At 36.3% G+C, this 19,375-nt stretch overlaps 1 protein-coding gene across 1 annotated transcript in view; it reads left to right on the forward strand.

Annotated features, from left to right (window-relative positions):
* The window catches only part of EYS (eyes shut homolog), a 1,513,100-nt gene that overhangs the window by 1,091,643 nt on the left and 402,082 nt on the right, over positions 1-19,375 (forward strand). The gene's annotated exons all lie outside the window — the stretch shown is intronic.

Consider the following 19,375-nt stretch of genomic DNA (forward strand, 5'->3'; position numbering starts at 1 on the left):
TAATCACTGATTCTAAATTGGGTAGGTGAGGATGGGGATTACTATTGGATAATTATTCAGATGGCAGAGACTTTCATTATTTATTCATGATTGTGTTAAATATTTCCTTTTTTTAATACCAAAATGTAGGACCTCTGGAAGCAAACTCATAGGTATCCGTAATATGCTATTCAGCTCTTCTTGACAAATGCCCTCATATGACTGCTATGTGTTAATATTCAGCCAAGTAAGCAAGTAAATATAGTCGAAGGCACAGAAATGTAAATATGGCCTATTTTCCTGCTCATTATATAAATATTATGTGTCCTTAAGGTCTATTTTTTAACTGTAAAATGCTTTTGAAGACACTTCATTATTGCTTGATTTTTTTTTTTAGTGAATGTTTCATATGTCTGCAAAATAGACTTGCGTTCTGCTACAGTGGGAGACCATTTATATTACATTCTGTAAGTAGAGTTCTAGGGACATAATTTGGATTATAAAGCTCTTTGAGATCCACAGTTAGCCATTTAAAACTCTGAGAGGGATTTTTCTCTTTTTAATTTCATGCTAAGTAGAGTTTTAGAAAAATACCGTTCTTACCTTTCTTAAACTATTCTTTGATTCTTAATGTTTTTTTTAATGCACATTTACTAATGATAGTGAAATTGATGTTACAAAATGAGGAGTCCTTAGTTATTGGCTATATCTCCTGGTTAGTCATACATTTTAGACTACAAAGGACCCTCCAGCCATAATCCTTCTCTCTCCTACTGAATCCCCAGTTCTCCCTCCTTCAACTCCTTACTGAGTAGCTTTAACGCTAGATGCACAGACCTACACTTTCCTGCAGAAAGAGAGAAATCCAGGCTTATTTGGAATTAAACACAAGGCTTAGCTGAGGTTTCATTGTATTTGGTATTTAGGGTAGCAGAATATAGGAGATTGACCTCAAGAAAAGAATTCAAAAACTCTATTCTATATTTGTTTTTGAGAATATTTTTTTTCAGCACTATTAATCACTTTCTACCTTCTACATTTTAATGTTTTTCCTGTTGAATTTACAATATTTTAAAAATTAATAATTGGGGCAGCCTGGGTGGCTCAGCGGTTTAGCACCGCCTTCAGCCCAGGGCCTGATCCTGGAGACCTGGGATTGAGTCCCATGTCAGGCTCCCTGCATGGAGCCTGCTTCTCCCTCTGCCTGTGTGTCTGCCTCTCTCTGCATCTCTCTGTGTCTCTCATGGATAAATAAACAAAATCTTTAAAAAAAACCCCAACAACTAATAATTGGATGATATTTGTTGCAAAAAGTAGGTAATCCACTATAGAATATTTATTTCTAAGTACAAAATAATCAGAAACTGTGACTAAATATTACCAATTAGAGATTTTTTTAAAGAAATCTTAAGTCGGTAATATCTGCGGTTGTGTGATACAAAATTCATGCAATAGAACTATTTAAATTATCAGTTATTATAGTATTATCTGTGATTTTATTATTGTTCTTGCTTCCTTTTTTTGGGAAATATTTCAGTATAATTTTTAGAATGCAGTGTCATATGCTCTAAATGTAAAATTATATTTATTTTTAATCATTTATCACCTCGAATTAAGTACCTCTCTTCTTTCAGTCATGAAGAAAGCAAAGAGTGGGTTTGTGTTTTCAATCTAATGCTCCAAATATAATTTATAATGGTATGCATCTTACAATACATTGACAGAAGAAGACTGGTGCCTAAGGCCTGTGATTCAGGAATCTGGTACCACAATGAGACTTTTTATAGAATTATCTATATTGGCCAGATGCCACAATTTCTAAGTGTGGATTTCAGTAAGCAGTATTGTATGCCAGTTTTAGTGTTTCACCTACCTGCGTAAAAATCTTTATTTAGATAAACACTACCCAGATCAATTAATCCATTTATATCTCTCCTTTCTCTCCCTTTGTGTGTGTATATTTGTGTGTGTGTGTGTGTGTACACACACACACACACATATATATATATTCTCAATATTAAAATGCCTAGAATTTAAAGATAAGTTGTGAAAATAATACCCTAAATGAGACCTTTATTGAATACATTCAACATCTAAACTACATGAAATTCAGCTTCAGGAATGAAATTTGCATAATATCACTGTGAAGAGTTCTGATTTACCAGACACTGCACTGCTTCATGCGTCTTGTTTCACTTAACCCTCAGAATAACCCAGCTGAAGTGGTCACTGTAAATTACCCCCATTCACAAATAAAAAATCTAAGGCCTAGACTCTGTTAAATTACTTGCCGAAGGTCACACAGCTTATATGTGGTAGGAGTAGGATTAGAAGCAATCTTGGCTGACTCCAGACTTCACATTTAACCACCACACTCTATTGCTACACTAGTTAGAAAATCAAATTTAACATGATGGCATGACATGGAATTTCTGAATTTTCTCACTCTTTAATCTGTATATAAAAAATATCTTTATTTCAGGAAGAAAGAGAATTTTCTTTAATGTCGATCTACTAAATTTTTTTTAATTTATTTTTTATTGGTGTTCAATTTACTAACATACAGAATAACCCCCAGTGCCCGTCACCCATTCACTCCCACCCCCCGCCCTCCTCCCCTTCTACCACCCCTAGTTCGTTTCCCAGAGTTAGGAGTCTCTATGTTCTGTCTCCCTTTCTGATATTTCCCACACATTTCTTCTCCCTTCCCTTATATTCCCTTTCACTATTATTTATATTCCCCAAATGAATGAGAACATATAATGTTTGTCCTTCTCCGACTGGCTTACTTCACTCAGCATAATACCCTCCAGTTCCATCCAAATTGTGTTCTTTCATCATTGATATCTAGATTTTTCTGAAATTCAAATCTTGTTTGTCTACTGTCTATATTTCAGTTTTACTGAAATCATTATGGAAATAGGTATGAATCTTTCCGGGTCACTTAATGACTTTTCAGTTTAATTTTAGGTTGATCGCCATAATAATACTCTCCAGTAAAAATTTACTGTGACAAATACTAAATTTTTACTGGACAAATTTACTGTGACAAATACTAAATTTGTGACAAATACTAAATTTTTACTGGACAAATTTACTGTGACAAATACTAAATTTGTGACAAATACTAAATTTTTACTGGACAAATTTACTGTGACAAATACTAAATTTGTGACAAATACTAAATTTTTACTGGACAAATTTACTGTGACAAATACTAAATTTGTGACAAATACTAAATTTTTACTGGACAAATTTACTGTGACAAATACTAAATTTGTGACAAATACTAAATTTTTACTGGAGAGTATTATTATGGCGATCAACCTAAAATTAAACTGAAAAGTCATTAAGTGACCCGGAAAGATTCATACCTATTTTCATAATGATTTCAGTAAAACTGAAATATAGACAGTAGACAAACAAGATTTGAATTTCAGAAAAATCTAGATATCAATGATGAAAGAACACAATTCTCCGAAAAAAATATATAACTGCACAGGTGTCTGTGTATAAAGGTATGTTGGAAGTTGATTTTTCTTCACAGCCTCGCTTTTTTACTTCCAGTTAATATTCTTAACTTGTGAGAGAATACTAAAGTATTTTATCTTAACAACTTTGATTTTTCACCACAAAATGGAGGTGTAAATTAAATATAGACCTTACTTAAAATTGAGGCTTACTGAATCTAGACCCAACTAAATTCAGTAATACAGAGAAGGGGTTTTCAAGGCTATGGGACTCAGTAATGGGTCACCCAGACACATATTTCCTTTCTACTTGGCATTACGTAATGTGTTCTATTTTATCAAATCATCCCTATCCAATCACCTAATAATGTTGATTTTTATAGAATCCGTTTGATTTAATGTGTGTTTTTTTCTCAACACATGCTATCTTAATTCATATTAGCTAAACCTTGTTGCCTACTTTATCATAATGATCCTGCATCTCACCAGGGGAAACATAACAGCCTATATTCTTGCTTTGTTTTAGATAGCTGCATGCAGGCAGATGGCTGTCTCCTACTGTAAAGTTCAGAGTGACAGATTTAGAATATCAGTGCCTTGTGCTGGGGGAAAGCGTATGCCTCTGACTATTAATTATAGGATTAACATTTTTAAACAACCCAATACTTTTTAGTGTTCTATAAAACAGTTTTATAAATAGTGCAATAAAGAAGTATTTAAATGCCATACATTAAAACCAAGAAATCTTTTGTTTTATTTGATATCCTGCCTGTGTATCCCATATATGTTTAAAGGTCAACTGTACTGAGTAAATTGCAAACCTAGAAATAAAAATGAGAGGTTTTAGTAGATGTTTTGTCTTGTTATGAAAGAAAAAAGAAGACTGTCTTAACACCTGCCTTTGCTTTTACCATAACTGGAATCTATTTTAAAGGCAAACTAGAGAAGTTTGAATTTATTTATTAACTTTAGGTCAGGTGACTGAATGTCAGACATTCCAGGGCCAAGAAGGCACAGAAACAGAGCATTAGTCAGCTTCTTATAACAATTATTTATCTCCTTGCAAAGAACTGATGGTCTATATAATCAGCAAAGGGCCAAGAAATGGGTATTGGCCTTCTCAAACATAGTACTGAAAATTCTCAGGTTTGAAAATTTATTTTCAAGTCCTAGATCATTGCTGCAGATTTATTAGTAAACAGCAACTGCTGAAATAGTAAGATGCTAAATTGAAAATGAATGGGCATTGAAGTCAAGGACGGGGACTCAAAGGAGACAAGATTACCTATCATCAAAGACAGAGGATTTCATTTTTGAAGGCAGGAGTGGGCTGAAGGGCTCCGGGCTTCCCAAGTCTTCTTCACTATCAGTTGCTGCACACTCCTCAGCAAGGAGCTCTGTGTTCAGCCCTTGGAAGAAGACAGCTCCCTCCTCATCCTGGTGCTTGTAACTATGTAAAAAGTTGGTGTCCATCAATCTGTCTACTTTTACTAATTCAGAAATTTCCATATAGGATAAGGAGGGACTGCATATACCCTCTATGAAAAAAAGATGACATTTATTTTATTTGTCTTCTTTATTGACATAATTAACATTCTTTTATTCCACTATAATTCAACACATTTAATTAAATAAACATTATGAACACCTAACATGTATAACACATGCAGTTAGTCATTGGAGGTGGTGTGAAATGAAGAAGACATTTTTGTCATTAGTTTTCAAGTAGTTGTTCTCATGGAGTGTGGAGTGGGGGATGCAAGGAAAGGAAGACAAGCATAACAGAGGTCAGCTGGCATTTCCCACCTCCTTTTTTCTCAGTTCAACATCGCCTCCTCCCCAACAACATGTTACTTAGGACCTCTATTGTTTCCATAACTAATGATCATATCATCATTGTTTAAGTGACTTCAACAATACAGGTTTATTATTTTAAAGTTCTGTAGATCAGAAGTCTGAAGTAATTTTCAGTGGGTTAAAATCAAGATGTTGGCAGGGCTGTGTTCCTTTCTGGAGGTTCCAGGGGAGAATCTGTTACCTTGCCTTTTCCAGCCTCTTCATTCCTCAGTTCATGACCCACTTCATCTATCTTGAAAGCAAACAGTGGTGGACCTAAACTTTTTCATAGCATGTGACTACATCTATGTGTCCACCTCCCTTTTCTACAGGTAGTGACCTTTATCATTACACAGAGCCCATTTGGTTAATCTGGGATAATCCCTGCAGTTTAACATCAGATGATTAGCAATTTTAATCCCAACTGCAACCTTACTGCCCTTTTGCCTTGTAAAGTAACATGTACATAGATCCTAGGGATTAGGACGTGGACTTTGTTGGGGAGTCACTATTCTGCCTACCACAGAACCTGTAGTCATCCCTCAGGAATTTTCATGATCATATAATAGAAAAGGAAGTTTATTAGATGGCTATCTGGTGCTCACAGAATTGAGCAAAGCAAGTGGAACCAACTTGGAAAATATACTCAGCAGGATCCTCTGGAGGACCAAGAAACAGGAAGCAGATTGAGGCTCATCCAAGAATAGGCTGAAGCACCACTACTACCACTGAAGAAGGGCTTTTATACTGTCACCATGTTCTGAGTCATTTGCTTAAGTTTCAGAGTCCCAAGAAATATTTTGAAATTGGTAATTTCTCAGCCATATGCTTACCCTAAGAAGGACAGAAAGGAGGTGGATAAGAGGAGTCATCTTTTAGTCATCTTAGGCTTCCAACATAGTAACTAGATAATAAAATCTGCTAAGATCCCAAACAATGGGCTTCTTCATTTCCACACAAAAATAGAATCATTCACAACAAGGCTTTTATAGCATACATGTATACACACACACACACATATACACACACATACACACACACGTGCCTTAATATCAAACATTAATCTTTTCTTAAAAATTCTTCAGATATTTCTCCTCTCTGTTGTCATCTCTCCCCTATTTTCTGTTTATCCTTGAATTCCTGGTATTTTTATTTATTTATGTTGTAGAATAGTTTAGTGAAATTTTTGTTTCCATTCCTCCTGCAGACACAACATAAACCTCTTATCCAAATAATTTCATGCATTTTCTCTTTCAGTCATTTTGCTAACCTTGCAAGTCAGATAATATTAGTCAAAGTTACTTTCATTTCTCAGTTATAGAAATCCATTCAATAAATAATGGCTAACATTTACTGGATGCTTAATATGTGTTAAGCACTGTTCTTTTTTTAATTTTTAAAAATATTTTATTTATTTATTCATGAAAGACACAGAGAGAATCAGAGACATAGGCAGAGGGAGAAGCAGGCTTCTTGCGGGGAGCCCACTGAGGGACTCCATCCCAGAACCCCAGGATCATGACCTGAACCAAAGGTAGACGCTCAACCACTGAGCCACACAGATGCTATTTTTTTTTATGTAAACTCAAATTAGTTAACATATAGTGTAGTATTGGTTTCAAGAATAAAATAGTGATTCATCACTTACATATAGTACCCAGTGCTCATCCCAACAACTACCCCCATTAATGCCCATCACCTATTTAGCCCATCCCCCTCCAGCAACCATCAGTTTGTTATCTATAGTTAAGAGTCTCTTATGGTTTGCTTCCTTCTCTGTTTTTTATCTTCTTTTATTTTTCCTTCCTTTCCCCTATGTTCATCTGTTTTATTTCCTAAATCCACATAGGAGTAAAATCATAAGATATTTGTCTTTCTGTGACTGACTCATTTTGCTTAACATAGTACACTCTAATTCTATCCCCACTAAGCAAATGGAAAGATTTCATTCTTTTTTGATGGCTGTGTAATATTCCATTTTGTATATGTACCAATCTTCTTTATGCATTCACCTATTGATAAACATCTGGGCTCTTGGCATAATTTGGCTATTCTAAGTAGTGCTGCAATAAACATTGGGGTGCATGTGCCCCTTCAAATCAGCATTTTTGATCCTTTGGATAAATACCTAGTAGTGTAATTGCTGGGTCACAGGGTAGGTCTATTTTTAACTTTTTTTTTTAAGATTTATTTATTTACTTTTAGACAGAGAGGAGGAGGGAGGGCAGAGGGAGAGGGAGAGAAGCAGACTCCCTGCTGAGCTCAGAGCCCACCACAGGTGTCACCTCAGGTTCGATCTCATGACCCTGATCTCATGACCTGAGCTGAAATCAAGAGCCAGAAGCTTAACCAACTGAACCACCCAAGCGTCCCCTATTTTTAACATCTTAGGAACCTCCATAATGTTTAACAGAGTGGCTGCACCAGTTTGCATTCCCACCAACAGTGCAGAAGTTTCCCCTTTCTCCAAATCCTTGCCAATATCTGTTGTTTCCGGAGTTGTTAATTTTAGCCATTTTGACAGGTGTAAGGTGGTATCTCATTGTAGTTTTGATCTGTATTTCCCTGATGATGAGTGATGTTGAGCATTTCTTCATGTGTCTTTTAGCCATTTTGTCTTCCTTGAAAAAATGTCTTTTCATGTCCTCTGCCCATTTCTTAACTGAATTATTTGGGGTTTTTTGGGTGTTGATTTTGATAAGTTCTTTATAGATTCTGGATACTAGCCCTTTATCTGGATGTGTCATTTACAAATATCCCTCTCATTCCAAAGGTTGTCTTTTAATTTTGTTGATTGTTATCTTTGCTATGCAGAAGCTTTTTATCTTGAGGAGGTCCCAATAGTTCATTTTTGCTTTTGTTTTCCTTGCCTCTGGAGACATGTCTAATAAGAAGTTGCTGTGGCCAAGGTCAAAGAGGTTGTTGCATGTTTTCTCCTCTAGGATTCTGATGATTTCCTGTCTCACATTTAGGTTTTTCATCCATTTTGAATTTAATTTTGTGTATGGTGTAAGAAAGTTGTCCAGTTTCATTCTTCTGCATTTTGCTGTTCAGTTTTCCCAACATTTCATAAGTGTTCTATAGTTTTCAGCATACACATCTTTTACTTCTTTGGTTAGGTTTATTTCTAGGTATCTTATGGGTTTTGATGCAATCATAAATGGGACTGGTTCATGAATTTCTCTTTCTGCTGCTTCATTATTGGTGTACAGAAATTCAGTGGATTTCTGTAGATTGATTTTATATCCTGTAACGTTAAACTCATGTGTGAATTCATGTATCAGTTCTAGCATTTTTTTTAATGAAGTCTTGATTTTCTACATAGGGTATCATGTGGTCTGGGAAGAGTGAAAGTTTAACTTCTTCCTTGCTGATTTAGATGCCTTTTATTTCTTTTTGTTGTCTGTTTGCTGAGACTAGGACTTCCAGTACTATGTTGAACAGCAGTGGTGAGAGTGGACATCCCTATCATGTTCCTGACCTTTGGGGAAAAACTGTCAGGATGATATTAGCTGTGAGCCTTTTATACGTGATGTTGAAGTATGTTCCTTCTATCCCTACTTTTTGAGGGTTTTTATAAATAAAGGATGCTGCATCTTGTCAAATGCTTTTTCTGCATCTATTGAGAGGATCATATGATTCCTATCCTTTCTTTCATTAATGTGGTGTATCATGTTGATTGATTTGCAGATATTGAACCACCCCTCCTGTCCAGGAGTAAATCCCACTTGATCATGGTGAATAATCCTTTTAATATACAGCTGCATTCAATTAGCTGGTATCTTGTTGAGAATTTTTGCATACATGTTCATCAGGGATATTGGTCTGTAATTCTCTTTTTTAGTGGGGTCTTTGCCTGGTTTTGGAATCAGGTAATGCTGGCCTCCTAAAACAAGTTTGGAAGTTTTGCTACCATTTCTATTTTGGGAATAGCTGCAGAAGTATACATGTTAATTCTTTTTTAAATGTTTGATAGAATTTCCCTGGGAAGCCATCTGGTGCTAGACTCTTGTTTGTTAGAGATTTTTGATTACTGATTCAATTTATTTTCTGGTTATGGGTCTGTTCACATCTTCTATTTCTTCCTGTTTCCGTTTTGGTAATTTTATATTCCTAGGAATTTATCCATATTCTAGATTGCCCAATTTTTTGGCATATAATTTTTCATAATATTCTCTTATAATTGTATGTATTTCTGGAGTGATGGTTGTGATTTCTGCTCTTTCATCTGTGATTTTATTTGGGTCCTTTCTCTTCTTTTTGACAGTCTGGCTAGGGGGTTATCAATTGTGTTAATTCCTTCCAAGAACCAGCTCCTAGTTTTGTTGATCTTCTACTGTTTTTTTTTTTTAATTTCTATATCATTTATTTCTTCTCTAATGTTAATTATTTCCCTTCTGCTGGTTTTGTGCAGCTCCTCTTTTTCCAGCTCCTTTCGGTATAAAGTTAGTTTGCATATTTGAGACTTTTCTTGCTGCTTGAGGAACGCCTATATTGCTATAAACTTCCCTCTTTGGACCACTTTTGCTGTTTCCCAAAGGTTTTTGATTGTCATATTCATTTTAACTTGCTTCCATAAGGTTTTTCATTTCTCCTTTACTTTCCTGGTTAACCCATTCATTCCTGAGTAGGATGTTCTTGAACCTCCATGTAGTAGTTGTGGTCTTTTAAGATTATTTTCTTGTGGTTGCCTTCAAGTTTCATAGCAATATATGCATGGTGTGATCTCAGTCTTTTTGTGCTGATTGAGGCTTGTTTTGTGACCCAATATGTGACTATTATGGAGAGTGTTCCAGTGTTGCACTGGAAAAGAATGTTTCTTCTGCAGCTTTAGGATGAATTGCTCTGAATATATCTGTTAAGTCCATTTGGTCCAGTATGCCATTCCAAGCCATTGTTTCCTTGTTGATCTTCTGCTTATATAAGCTATCCTTTGCCATAAGTGGAGTGTGAATGTCCACTATTATGATGTTATTATAGGTGAGTTTCTTTAAGTCTGTTATTAATTAATTAACTTATAAACTTTGTTGCTCACAAATTGGGGGCATAAATATTTACAATTGTTAGATCTCCTTGTTGGATAGACCCCTTTATTATGATATAGTGCCTTTTTTATCTCTTATTATGGTCTTTTTTTATTTTTTTAATAAATTAATTTTTTATTGGTGTTCAATTTACCAACATACAGAATAAAACCCAGTGCTCATCCCGTCAAGTGCCCTCCTCAGTGCCCGTCACCCATTCACCCCCACCACCTGCCCTCCTCCCCTTCCACCACCCCTAGTTCGTTTCCCAGAGTTAGGGGTCTTTATGCTCTGTCTCCCTTTCTGATATTTCGCACATACACAAAGATAAACTCAAAATGGATGAAAGATCTAAATGTGAGACAAGATTCCATCAAAATCCTAGAGGAGAACACAGGCAACACCCTTTTTGAACTCGGCCACAGTAACTTCTTGCAAAATACATCCACGAAGGCAAAAGAAACAAAAGAAAAATGAACTATTGGGACTTCATCAAGATAAGAAGCTTTTGCACAGCAAAGGATACAGTCAACAAAACTAAAAGACAACCTACAGAATGGGAGAAGATATTTGCAAATGACGTATCAGATAAAGGGCTAGTTTCCAAGATCTATAAAGAACTTCTTAAACTCAACACCAAAGAAACAAACAATCCAATCATGAAATGGGCAAAAGACATGAAGAGAAATCTCACAGACGAAGACATAGACATAGCCAACATGCACATGAGAAAATGTTCTTATTATGGTCTTTGGCTTAAAATCTAGTTTGTCTAAGTATAGCTACTCCAGCCTTTTTTTTTTTTCTTTTTTTTTTTTTTTTTTTGATATCCATTAGCATGAAACATCGTTCTCACTCACATTTTCAATCTGGAGGTGTCTTTGGGCCTAAAATGAGTCTCTTGTAATCAGCATATTGATGAAGCTTGTTTTTTAATCCATTCTGATACCTTGTGTATTCTGATTGGAGCATTGAGTCCATTTACATTCAGAGTAATTACTGATAGATATGAATTTAGTGCTATTGTATTACATCTAATGGACCTGTTCCTGTAGATTGTCTCTGTTCCTTTCTAGTCTTTGTTGCTTTTGGTCTTTTTTTCCCATTCAAAAAATCCCTTTTAATACTTCTTGCAGAGTTGGTTTAGTGGTTATAAATTCCTTTAGTTTTTGCCTGTCTTGGAAACTCTATCTCTTCTTCCATTCTGAATGACAGCCTCTCTGGATATAGTATTCTTAGCTGCATATGTTTCCCATTTACCATATTGAATATATCCTGCCACTTTCTCCTGGCCTACCAAGTTTCTGTGGACAGATCTTCTGCTACCCTTTTGTGTCTACCCTTGTAGGTTAAAGGACCTTTTGTCCCTAGCTGCTTTCAGAATTCTTTCTTTATCTTTGTATTTCCCAAGTTTCACTATGATATGTCTTGGTGTTGACCCATTTTTGTTGATTTTGAGGGAGTTCTCTGTGCCTCTTGTACTTGAATGCCTGTATCCTTTCCCTGATTAGGGACATTTGCAGCTATGATTTGTTCAAATAACCTTCTACCCGTCTCTTCCCCACTCTTCTTCTGGGATTCCTGTGATATGGATATTTTGTGCATTGTGAAATTGCTGAGTTCCCTATGTCTATATTCATGATCTAATAGTTTCTTTCCCTCTTCAGCTTCATTGTTTTCCATAAATTTATCTTCTATATCATCTAATTGATCCTCTGCTTCTTCCATCCTCATTGTGGTTACCTCCATTTGGTTTTGCATCTCAGTTATAGCATTTTTATTTTGGCCTGACTAGGTTTAGATCTCTTATCTCTAGGGTTAGAGATAACCCTAAGCAGCTAGGGTTGCTCTGGTGTCTTCTATGCTTTTTTTTCAAGCCCAGCTAATATTACTATGACTGTTGTTCTCAATTCTTGTTCAGATATTTTGCTTTGTTTTGAGCAAATACCTCAATTTCCTATTGAGGCTGTGATTTCTTATTAATCTTTATTTTGGGAAGAATTCCTCTGTCTTGTCATTATGTCTAAGTTTCTGTCTTTTACATACTATGAAAGCTTGTTATATCTCCTGTTCCTGAAAGTAATCCTATATTAAGAAGTAATTCTACACTATCCAAGTCCTGGCACTGCAGGAAGTGTTTCTGATGTGCTGTGTGAACTCTGCTGCTGTATTTTGGCTGCTCTTTTCCACAGGTCAGTCATCTGCAGAGTTCCTCTTTGCTTTGGACCTTTAACTAGATGTGCTTTGATTTATTTGTTAAGCCTGCTAAAAAGAAGAAAGAGAGATGGAGAGGGATAGAGAGAAGGCAGGGAGGAACAAAGGAAAGAAGGAAGGAAGGAAGGCCTGATACAAGAAAAAAGAAAAGGGAAAGGAACAAAAAAGTAAACAGACATTCAAAAAACTGTAAGCCTGATTCCAAAGAAAAAGGAAAAAGGAAAAAAAGAAGCCTGATTCAAAAAATGAGAAAAGGAAACAAACTAATAAGCAAACAAACAAACTATAATCGTGATCCAAAGAAAAAAGAAAAAACTTAAATTATAATTAAAAAAATAAAGGGGAAAGGAGAAAAAATGAGTGGGAAATATCAGAAAGGGAGACAGAACATGAGAGACTCCTAACTCTGGGAAATGAACTAAGGGTGGGGAAGGGGAGGTAGGTGGGGAGTGGGGGTGACTGGGTGATGGGCATTGAGGGGGGCACTTGATGGGATGAGCACTGGGTGTTATTCTATATGTCGGCAAATTGAACACCAATAAAAACTAAATTTACAAAAAAAAAAAATTAAACCAAGTTAAAAAACAAAGAAAGCCTGGTCCTATTTCCACCAGAACTAAAGCTGATGCTTTGAAGCACTCTATAATCAGTAGACTTGGTACATGGAGGGGCCTGTGTTGGTCTTTTGAGAGAGATGCCTACACTTCTGGCTAACAGTCAGACTTGCCTTAGTAAAGATGCCCCTGCCAGGTATAGAGGGGAGGGTTTTGGTGTAAGCAACTCCAGCCTCCACTGAAGGTCCTGTGTTTCTGAAGTCCAACTGTGCTGGTGGACAATGACATCACCCTGCCCTCTTGTCCCTGGGGAAGGGAACTGGAGGCCACCACTATTCAGGAGGCCCACACAGAAAGGCAGTTTCCCCTCCTGTGTCCCAGGCTTTCTTTACATCTCTACCCTCAACCTGTCTATGCTTGGCTGTTGGCCTTCCTGATGCCACATTCTCCTGTGTTTTAACTTTGGCCAGAAGCTGAGATTCAAAACTCCAAATCTTAAAGGACAGGGCAAGGCATGGACCTACTCCTCCCACCCCAGGAGGAAAGCCTCACAGCACTGCACCCTGCAATGTTCTGTCCCAGAAAAGCAGTCACAGACCTGGACAGGTGCCTGGAGTCTATGATGAAACACAACAAAAAGCTGGAACCAGGTTATCTGCCCTCTGAATGTGCCTCTTTCCCTGCTGTTCAATGGCCACTGAATCATGCCCAGCAGACCTTTTTGTCCTTGAAGGGACAAAATACTCTCTTCCAAATGTGTTCCAGGAATGGGTGCATTCTTTCTCAGTAGAACCCAGGGGATCCCCACACCTCAGCATCTTGTGCAAACCCTATATACACTGCTTTCTCTCCTTGTCTCTCCCTCTTTCCCTGACCTCTCTCTGCAAAATGGGCTCCCCTGCCCTTTGCAACACCATGGCTTTTCTCTCTTGCAGTTTAGGTCTCCAAATCTTACATCTGCCATGTTCTCTCCCTCCAATTGTGCAGATTGTTTTCTTAATCCTCACATCGATCTCCCAGTTGTTCAAAATGATTTATGTTGATCTACCTGTGTTTGAGAGACAGGTAAGCTCAGGATCCTTCTACTACCACACCATCTTAACTCCTCTTCCTGTTAGGTATTGGTCTTAATCTTAGCCTATAGTGATTCATTTATTCCTCATGAATGGATATTATTTTGGCTACTATTCTATCCCCATAATTCAGAGAAAATGGAAAGAGTATTTGAGTAATTTGTCTATGGTTACTCAGCCAGTAAATTTTGGAATTGAGATTTGAATCCAAGTTCTTAAAACTAATCTTCCTATTTGATCTAAGGAAACACAAGCAAAGATACAAAAATTTCATTATGAAAATATGAAGATGGCATCTCATAGAGCCCCAAAATGGGAATACAAAGCTGTTTCCAGAAAGAACTAGAACTAAGAACAAGAGCACAGTGTGTAGTTCCTCTTAGGAACTCATGTTTCATTCTTCACACCGTCTTTTAGCTGACAGGGGCTTTTGTATCAACATTGTAGAGTCCTTCTCCCATGGAGAAACCAAATATTTCTTAGGTGGAACCCAGGTAAAAGACACATGACCAAAGTGACCATCCTGGAGGTGCCTGGGTGGCTTAGTCAGTTAAGTGTCTGCCTTCGGCTCGAGTCATGATTCCAAGGTCTTGGGATTGAGCCCCATGCCAGACTATCTGTTGAGCAGGGAACCTACTTCTCCCTCTCCCTCTGTCACTTCCCCTACTTTGCACATTCTCGGTCTCTCTTACAAGTAAATGAATAAATAAAAATCTTAGAAAGAAAAAAATAATGACCACCCCTAATCCAGTCACTCTGGTCAAAAGTATATTGTGCCAGCTTGGCTGCTGAGGGAGATCATAAAACAGCTGCCTAAAAAGGAAGTTATGGTGGGCTGAGAATATACCACAAAATGTTAAAAACTACAACTATTAATATCCCTATCTTATAGATGAAAGAAACTGAGGTACAATCATTTACTTAATTCCTGAAAACAATAATAAGAGAAAGTAATTTGCCTGGGTTACGCAGCGATGGGCAAAGCCAGAGCTCAAACCAAGCTGTGTTTGATGCCAAAAATTGTTTTTAACCACCATACATATCTATTTTTAAATCTCCCTTTAAAAAATACAGGATATGTGCATTTAGACAATGCCATCTACATTGACACGATAAAGAATTTAATTTGTTAAATGACCTGACTTATAAGTGTACATCCAGAAATAATTTAATTTCTTCCAGCACCAAATAGATATTTTCTACCAGATTTCTCTTCTCCTTATTTTGAGACAATCTGTATATATCCCAAAGCTTTCAGGTCACTTGCAGGTGTTAAAAAGTCTAATCTAATTTAACTAACTAATCCACTTTCATTCTCAAAGCCAATTTGAAACTGTCTACACTCTTCTGTTCCTCCCTTTAATACCCTCTTTTCTAAAACTAAAGTCTTGGGTCAGACCAGGGGTAGAAGAAATCAGGAAAAGCACCAAAAGTCTTAATCCTTAGTAGATGTTAATTATAATTCTGTGCTAGCAGCAAGTGCATTCTGACATTGCATGTACATCTGTGGTTTGTTGTTAATTCCCTACAGCACATTTCTCTGCTGTGGGTTGGGTACTCTTATCTGATCTCTTGCAAATTCCCTTTAGCAGTTATCTAGAAAATACATTTATATCCTTTTGGACTGGCTCACCTGATATGGTGATATATTTATGGAAAAAAGTTATCTCTAGATAACTTGGGCCTATTTATCGAACACCTTCCTTATCATCACTTGAATCTCAGAAAATCTCAGGCATCTACTGTCCTGCCAACTAGTAAAGTACACATAAATCTAGGGTGAATCCTCTTTCTCCTCACCAGCTGTGCAGATTGCTCCAGCCTGCTGACTGCCTTTTAGTTTCTCCCAGCAAAATGCAAGCTTCAGTCTCTATCCCCTGCCTCTAAACTCTAGGAACACATACCACATTCTTCTGAGAACTTTGCACAAAAGCAACAGAAGGGGTTCTACTACTTGCTTCAGCTCTGCTAGCATGCATTTGGCGATCCACAATTCTCAAGTGATACTTTATGAGACTTCCTCACTTGGTTTGGAGTGGGGCAATATATGTCACCTTGTTTCCTATTCCTAAATCCTTCTGAAGAATCTCTCGATGTAATAAATCTCTAGCTTTCTCTCATATATTTTAGGGGTGATAGTAGCTAGACCAATTGACCTCCTCCTAGCATGTACTACCTCCATATGTTTAATACCACTCTTTAAAAGGGAAGGTAATTAATACTCATTGTCTGCAGTTAGATATTTTAATAAGAAATTTGAGAAACCAGGAAAAGTCCTTGTATAAATGCTATTATATTATCACAAATATAGAAAAGAATCCAGTGTTTAGGAATGATGGTATTTCTTCTTGGAGTTAGTTCTTTTCAAACTTTCACACTGATTGATCCCTAGTAGCAGAAGAAACTCAACTCTACCCAAAAGGATTCTGAAGATAAAGCTGAATTCCAAAGATCTTGAGAGTCTCTTATTTGTTTAATCTTAAAAGTCACATGCTCTTTACATTCTGCAACATATGCATTGTGATATAAAGAGTAAATGAAATCATTCTCCAGGAACTTTCATGTTTCTCTTGTGGCTGCAAGCAAATCTGACATGCTGACGCAGATTCCTGGGAACATATCCATTTAAGAAGCATAGGTTTACTGAAAAAGGCAGTAACTTGGGAGTGAAAGATAGGGAATTCAGTCACAGCCCAGCCCTTAATTACTTAAGTAGCATTAGGGAAATCATGACTCTTTTGACCGGCAGTTTCTCTATCTTCGAAGTGGCAGAGTTAGAATCAATTGAGAACCCCTTTTAGCTCTAAAATTTATTGACACCTAGATGAGTCTCTCCCATAAAACCTCTTGGGTTCTACTTAGCCATTGCTGTGGACTTTGTACTTAGGGGGAATCTGTGAAACTGCTTCAGCTGCATGATGCTTCTTCACTTTGCCAGAAAAGCTTGCTAGTCAGACTGTTTTCTTACTTTGATCCCCCAATGTTACAGGACGAGTTCCCCCACCAGCAGCAGAATCCTAGGCAGAGATTATAAAGCAGGATTTTATTAAGAAAGCACATTTAAGATCAACACAGGTGGGGAAAGGAAGGCAGCATGATTTGACAGCAAGAGTTTCACAGCATCTGCCACACTGATATCTCTTTCTTTATGCCCTCTTAGATTCAATAAGCCTTTTCCAGTCTAAAACTGTTTTCCTTTATGTGTTTTCTTTGGCAACACTCAAACAGAATGATTTCCAGAAAACAGTGGTTTTTGAGAGCAAGGAATTTATTTGGAGTTGTAGAGTATTTCATGAAGTCTATAGTCTTACTTAATGTTTTTATTTCTAATTAAGAGACTGTTTATTTTATAGAATGAGAGACTGTTTTTGTTTTGGTTTGGTTTGTTTTATTTTGCATATTATTTCTTGTATTTTTCTCATCAACACCGAGGTATTTCACTTCTCTGGCTCTATTACAGACTTTTCCAAAAGATCGGTGCTTGATTCTTCTTTCAGATACATTTCTTTACCTGACACACAACTACGCCTCATGGTCTGATACCTGCTTATGTATTTGGTTTTGTTTTCCTCCAGCTTCCTGCCATCCAAAACTGTATTCCAATTATACCAAGGTACTTGCAGTTTTTCAGCATTCCATGTCCTCTCACATGTCACATCCCATTCCCTCTGAATGTTCCTTCTATGTGGAATATCTTTCCTAACCTGGTTAACTACTTTTCTTCCTTAAAGACTTGGATCATTTGCTATTTTTTTTTTCTAGGAACACATGTTTTACCATCACATCCCAACCAGCTTTTGACTTCTCATTCTGCTTTACCATAGTATTGTGTGGCATCTTTATTGTTGTATTTACTGTCTTGTATTTTCATGGTATGCTTTCTGATGTCTTCATCCTAGAGGGTAAAATATTGAGGAAAGTGACTTTTTAAAAAAAATCTTTCTTACTCGGCCATATGGCATGGTACATGAAATATAAAGGGAAATCAGATTTTTTTTTTTTTTTTGGTTAAATGTAAAGAGTTTTTTTTTTTTTTTTAAGAATAACTAAATAACCATTAAGCTACTTAGGCATATTAGACAAATATCATGGTATTTAGAAAAAAAGGGAAAAAATACAAAAATTGCGTCTCTCTATAACAAACTAAAGACTCAATCCCTGACTTTTTACCAACTCAACTAGTTCTGAATTTGAACACTTTTCAACTTTTTATATTCATTTCAATCTGTGCCCTGAATATTCAGGCAGCCCTCCTAACTTTGGCTTCTTGAAGAACTCCTCATAACACTTACATTTATTCTTCTCTCCTTTTGTAGATAGTCTAAAATATTTAGACTACAGTATTTACAAATATGCTTGAAATAAAACTAACAAGTATTTCGTAGGATTCTTCCTTATGGCTATCATGGGATTTTAAACATAGCAACATAAGAGCTAGACAAAATATTTTTGGTATATCTTTAAACCTTTGAACACAGAACTCTTTGTCCTGAAAAAATTGAAAATAGCCCTTAAGATGATGGATATTAAGGAGGGCACTTGTGATGAGCAGTGGGAGTCGTATGTAAGTAATGAATCACTAAATTCCATAACTGGATCTAATATTACACTGTATCTTACCTAACTGGAACTAATATTAAACTGTTTCTTAACTAACTTGAAAAAGAAAAAAAAAGAAAGAAAATAACCTTGATTTTCATAAATATTTAATAAATGTTTTTTACTCTTAAAAACTTAGGCAGCTCAACTAAATTTTGAGTGCAATTAGAGTATCATAAGCCACTAAAAGTTACCCTCTAGAGCTTTCTGTAAATGAATTCAGAAGAAAGAAAATGAAATGAGTTGCAATCTTTTGAAGAGAATCGAAGTCTGAAAAAACCCTGTAAATTTTCTAAAAATTTGAGAAATGTTACTTTTAATTTCTATTTTATTGGCATAATTATACACATGTATCACATGCATATCGAATGGCACATTACTCCAGAGTTAAGGTCTTACTAGTTAACTTTGTTGCTAATACTCTTTCATTATTCAAATACTGAATTCCTTTACATGAATGTGAATCCCATAGATACCTTCTAACCACATATACCTCATTCTGCAGTTCTGATTGGCAGTTATGTTTAAAAGATCTGTAGTATTATACTTAATCACACCTTTTCATGATATGCTTATGATTTCTAGGATATTTTATCATATTTACTTAACACTCTTCATTTATGTAA

This window comes from Canis lupus, chromosome 7 (genome assembly GCF_048164855.1).
Source record: "Canis lupus baileyi chromosome 7, mCanLup2.hap1, whole genome shotgun sequence".
In the NCBI taxonomy this organism is placed as follows: Eukaryota; Metazoa; Chordata; class Mammalia; order Carnivora; family Canidae; genus Canis; species Canis lupus.